Source organism: Cavia porcellus, unplaced genomic scaffold (assembly GCF_034190915.1).
Source record: "Cavia porcellus strain 051 isolate PalLab524CR breed Dunkin Hartley unplaced genomic scaffold, mCavPor4.1 scaffold_14, whole genome shotgun sequence".
Taxonomy (NCBI): domain Eukaryota; kingdom Metazoa; phylum Chordata; class Mammalia; order Rodentia; family Caviidae; genus Cavia; species Cavia porcellus.
This window is the reverse complement of record NW_026947497.1, coordinates 14898092-14904344: the sequence shown is the minus strand read 5'-3', so window position 1 is coordinate 14904344 and position 6253 is coordinate 14898092. Positions and strand designations below refer to the sequence as shown.

Sequence of the window (6253 nt, the reverse complement as noted above, 5' to 3'; positions counted from 1 at the left end):
AGAGAGAGAGAGAAAGAGAGAATGAATTATTTTTAACAGTCAAAATCAAAGATTATATTGTAAAAGTTCTTATTGATGCATACTTGTTATGCAGAATAATTGGCAGTATACTTTAATCATATGTGGCATCATTTGTTTGTCTGCTTAAATATCCATGATGCATAAAGTTACATTTATGTTTTTAAAAATTTGCTGGAGCCACTGCCACCCAGTCTGAACCTCACAACCATGCACCCTGATGCCCACCCAGCATGTACTCTTGGTCCATAATCAGTTGATCATGGATTTGTGTGAGCATAAACCGTTCCCCCAGAATAAAATTACAGTTGTCAGGTTTGGTGTTGTTGGCATGGCCTGTGCCATCAGATTCTTAATAAAGGACTTGGCAGATGAAGTTGGTGTTGACATCATGGAAGATAAATTGTTGCGAGGGATCTCCAACATGGAAACTTTTTCCTTAGGACCCTAAAATATTGTCTTTGGCAAAGATTCCAATGTAACTGCAAACTCCAAGTTAGTTATTGTCACAGATAGGACAAGTAATAAAGAGCGAGGAAACCATCTTAATTTGGTCCAGTGCAATGTGAACGTCTTTAAACTCACCATTCCTTAGGTTGTAGAGCACAGCCTGAACAATGTTGCTTCCTGTTCCCTATCCTGTGGATACCTTGATCTTTGTGGCTTGGCAGATAAGTGGCTTTCCCAAAAACTGTGTCATCGTGTTACAGTGTATTTAGGAAATCACACAAGGGACACCAAGATTTAAGAAACAAATGAGATATATTAAAACCGTAATGGTCAGTTGGCTTAGGCCATTGAAACTGCTGGCTACTTACTGGCTGCCTCTGATTCCTTTGTTTCCTTATATCTCCCTGTATGAGTTCACGAAGTCAGGGACTATCATGAGTATCACCTTTTAGCAGCACTGTCATTGCTTTGGAATGTTACAAGGCTTTCTTACACATCTAGTAATGGGCACACTGAATGCGGGCACTGGGCAATTTGGTCACTTTGCCCATTTGCTCCTGTTTTCATAGTTTTTATGGCCAATTGGGGCCTGGAGGAGTTCTTTTGGGGATTTGGCAAAAGTTCACTTGCTGTTGAAGCCTAACTGCTAACTAAGCATCTAAACTATAATCTAAAGGACATAAAATAAGTGAAATTTTTCAGACTGAGATTTGGGACATTCCAAAGAGAGAAAAAGGCAAAGAAGTAGAAAGCAAATCATGAGGATTACAAATGTCCTCGTGGTTGGAAGTGGTTGCAACCTGGATTCAACCTGGTTGCAACCTACTTCTTTGCACCTGATAAGGTAAAAGGCTGGGGGTTCATCCACTGAGCTGCCATGGATGGATTCACATGGAGCATGGAGATTCCAGTGCCCCTATATGGAGTGGATGAATTGCTGCTGGTTTCTCCCTGAAGATTCTGTACCCCAAGTCAGGAACTGATGGAGAGAAGGAGCATTGGAGAGAGGTTCACACACAGGAGTTTCACAGTATGAAGTGACAAAACTAAAACGGTACATATGCTGAGCCATTGGACTGTCTGTGGCAGATTTGAGAAACAGTATAATGAGGAACACACATCCAATTTCTACCATGATTAAAAAGAATGATGTTCTTTTTGTTTGTTTAATGATGTCCTTAGTGTTTTTCGTGTCATTCTGTAAAGTGTGATCTCAGATGTTGTGCAGGTGACTCTGACTCCTGAGGAAGAGTCCTGTTTGAAGCAGAGTGTGGATACCCTGTGGCAGATCCAGAGAGAGATTCAGTTTTAAAGTCCTCCAGTGTTATCACTTCACTGTGTGGGTTACAAGAGGAATTAGTTGGAGGTTGTTTATGTTTCGTCTGATCTGTGGTTGAAGCAGTGATCTATGAAAAATGTAAGTTTTCCAAAGTTAGAAAAGTAAATTATCCACAAAACCCACAGTTCTATCTTGATGCTGGATGGTACTTAGCTTGTGTAGTCCTAAACTGGTTAATAAAAAATTAGTCCCTGCGTCCTCAAGACTCCACAGCCCGTGTCCCATAGGCTGCAATTGCTTCACGAGCCAAATGTATATTACTTTGCTATGTAACTTCATCAACCAACCCTGATCTGACTTTTCTCCTGGTTGGTCACAGTGTGGAATCCAGTGTTTAAACATGATATTGTATGTCTTGTGGGTAACTATTTTAAAAGATTTTACTTTGCGTATGATATGTATCAGTAGTGTACATTGCTATATAATGTAGATAGGAAAGATCTATCTGTGAACTGTTCAACTAAGTGGCAAATCAACTACAATTCCAAATAAACTTTCAACAGGGAAAAAAGACTTTAAAAAGTGTTACATTATTGCTATTCTGAGAGAAGAAAATGACTACAGTATATGTTAGAAGCATATTTTCAGTGGCAATCTACCCATTAAAAAATTTCTGTTATACAGATATGTTTAAACCTGATATTGTATGTCTTATGAGTGGCTTGTATGGCTTATGAGAGTGGCTGATTAAATACACAATCTACAAATTAAAGTAGCTTCAATATACTTTCATTTCAGAACAGTTTTACAATTTGCAAACCAAACATGTATGACATAGCCTCTTTGAGTGAAAGGATATTAGAAGAGTGTTTATGTTAAGCCTTTATAAAATTGTAAAGTTGTTTAATATATATTTGGCTTTTAATGATTGAGTATAAGATTTTCTGTCTAGTGTGATCCCAGGTAAACTTTTCATTTAATGTCATCCAAAGAATTTGATCTCAATTCTGAAGGAAGAATTACTCTTTCCTTGAATATTTATCTCTATATAATCAAATATTATTTGTATAGTACATATCTAGATATTCCTCAGAGTCTCATGTACTCAGTAGAGCTCTTTTGCATGGTGATTCTGTTATATCTCCTAAGAGTAGATTTTTATCTAAGGTGTATACACACACACACACACACACACACATCTATATCAAAAAAGAATCAGAAATAAAAGTTCAGAAGGAGAAACAAAATCACACTGCTGGAAAGGAAAGGGAAGAGAAATGGAGAAGCAAAATCATTTCATTGGGGAAAGTAGAGAAGAGTAGATAGTCTACTATCATGTTGGAAATATGTAAGGAGCTCAGAGTTGAGCTCAAGGGTTTTTGTTCTTAGTCTCTTTTATTAAATGAGTGGAAAAGGATCCTCCTCTTTGAGAGTCATAACTGGATTGGCTGTTCTGGGCTCTGAGATCTTTGATTTGGCCATTTCTCCTTCCATTGCCCACATGTGCATTCTTAGATAAACACTTCTGTGGTCTCTTTGTGCTATTCAAGTGCTCATCTTGTGCTATTTAAACCAGAACTACATTTGAAGTCAAATTAGTAAAAAGGGCACGTGGGCATTTTAGTGTATTACTATGGTGAAAGAATTTCAAAAATGCACTTACATTTATGGGCATGTCTGGGTGTCAGTCATATTTTGCATATTAGTGAGACTGTAATATGGTCCCCTTGTTTCTCGTGTGCTTCACTGGAGGTGGAGGGAGGAGTCAGTGGAGCCTTGGTGTGAGATGAGCCAGGTCAGGAGTGAGCCTTGCGCTTATCAGGTCTCTCTGGTTTTTTTTTTTTTTTTTTTTTTTTTTTTTAAGTTATTTTCTCCAATAGCAGATAAACTTTTTATTTGCCAGAAACCTCACTGAAGCTTTTCAGTTTCTCCTGCCTGTCTCCCCACTTTCCCTGCAATTGTATAATGATCACTTATAGGTGACTTGCTATTAGAAGGTGAGGTCCTTCTGAAAAAGGCAGCTTTCAGGGAGCAAACTTGGAAAGGTTTGTCTCCTTTCCCAGCAACTCTCTGGATCTTCTGCTTCTGGGGTACCATGTCATAAGCACCAGTTTCATCCTTGCCACTCTGCCTTGAGCCAGCCAACTATAGACTGAAAGCTTTGTAAACAGTGAGAAAAAGCAAACCTTACCTCCTTAGACCTGCGGGTGTTGTTTATCTCAGACAGGAGAAAATTAGCTAAGACAAATATCTGTTTCCTTTTTTATAATGTTTATTTTTAAAAATATTAGTGGAAGCTGTATTTTTTTCAAGTAAGAAAGGTTATACTGCAGCATTAGTTTGAATTGTCACATCAGCATGCCTTTGTACTACTTACATGTCTTTGATTTATTCCGTGATTTGATAGAGACAGATTTATGGAGCATTATATTAAATGAGGACAAAATGATGTCATAGTTTAAAAGCACTCTCAGAGTTATATTTTTATTATCTCCTCTATTTATCCCTGGATTTCAATATTATGTTTACATAGTCAGCTTCCCTAACAATCTATTCACTTCTTAGTGGAGATAGAGGCATGTCTCATTTATCAATGTACAGTACTATTGAATTGTCACTGTACTTACTGTATATGGGGCAGAAGCTTAACAGATGTTCATTGGATGGGCATAATCGGAATTAGTTAGAAGAGGAAAATATTCTGCAAAATTTAAAGAGATATAGTTAGAATACGTTATACAAGTTTCAAAATAATTAAGCACTTTATAACTTACGTTCTACCATGTAACATTCGGGTGACCCAATCAAAGGGTAGGACCGAGTCATCTCTTCTTACTCATTGAAGCAAAAAAGAAAATATAAACATAGCATGTAGCTTTTTAGATGTATATTTAAATTGAAGGCATAGAACATTATATTTTATTGAATAGATTTTAATGTATTTACTATTATGCAGATTTTCTATGCCATGTCCAATAGCTGACAATGTTGTGAGAGATGATGAAGAAGGGTTTTCTCAGCATTTATGTGGGCATGTTGTACTTTGTGGCAATATTTGGTGGAATTTTGAAAATTTTCAGACTATGTTTCATTTTTATAATAGAATGTGAGAGTTTATAAGATTTCTTCTGAAGAAATTTAAGGAAATGTTATGTGATAAAAAACATTAAGGTGAAATATATGATGTCAAAATTTATTTGTAATATATATTAATGTGTATATTAATCTCTTTATAAGTTATAATATATATATATATATATATATATATATATATATATATATAATCTAGATGAGTTGCTTTGAGCAGTTCTAAAAAATGCAGTTCCACAGAAACAACTAGTTTGATTTCTATAGAAGAGATCCTAAATAATATAAACTTTTTATGATTGTCTGGGCTTTTGATAATTTGTCCACCTTCAACAAACTTGTAGTGCATAACCGTTATCTCCACACAAATGCGTGATATTATACTTAACTTTTCTTATGAAGACAGTAAATTCCAAAGTATAATTTTTCAGACCATAAAGGCATAAATTTGAAAATACTTGATATTAAAACGACATACTTTGACAGGAAAAGATATGAGATCAATATGTATCAGTACGGTGAATTCTTGTTCTAATAAATGAATATTTTAAGTCCATTTTTATCACACACACAGCCCCAACAATAATGAATATGTGAACCTTTTTCCTTTACCATTTCCAAATTATGTTTATTGCCTGAGGTGAATTAAATTACCAGTGAGTATTTTAACACCTACATTGCTATATACTTTCAGAGTTATATTCCACTAAAATTTACTGTGCAGTCCTGCTAACTAACCTGTCTTCAGGTTCTGCTTTAGTGTCTCATCTGATTTCCTGGTTATGCTACAGAGTAAAGTGGGACAACAATCACCCCAAATCCAAAAAAATCAACTGGCATACAATCATATTGATAGTCTAGATGCCAAATTTTATGACACAGATTATAAATGAAAATTTAAAATATATTTAATTTTTACATCGTCATAATTTAAAGATGGTCTTAGTCATTGAATACAATTGCCCAAATTAATCACTTGAAAGAAAATGGCTATTAATTTGGAAGTACTCCTTTTTATCTGTAAAAGTTGTCCAGAAAGGTCACAAATGAAAATTACTGGACATTTTTATGTATAAGATACCACTTAATATAGCGTCTAGATTTTTAATGAAGTTGATTCTGTTTTGATTAAGTATCTTAGACTGGTTGTAAAGAGAGCTTTGTAGCAGATATGCCAACAAATTCTGTCCAGTGGAATATCTTGTCAAAGTTCATTTTTCCAAATAGACATTCTAAATTGAGTATTGCATTTAAAACTGACCTGTCTTACCTATGTTGAAATTATTTTTATGTTTTCCAATCTAAAAATTAAAATTTTTATATGATTATGAAGAAATAATGCTGAAGTTGGCTATGTAGTTTTTACAAATGCCTTAATGATTGATAAAATTTTACATTTGTAAAATTAATACATAGTAC

At 35.0% G+C, this 6253-nt stretch overlaps 1 pseudogene; it reads left to right on the top strand.

Annotated features, from left to right (window-relative positions):
* The first annotated feature begins 238 nt into the window (after nt 1-238).
* Nucleotides 239-1780, top strand: LOC100719216 (L-lactate dehydrogenase A chain-like; annotated as a pseudogene).
* Nucleotides 1781-6253: the final 4473 nt, after the last annotated feature.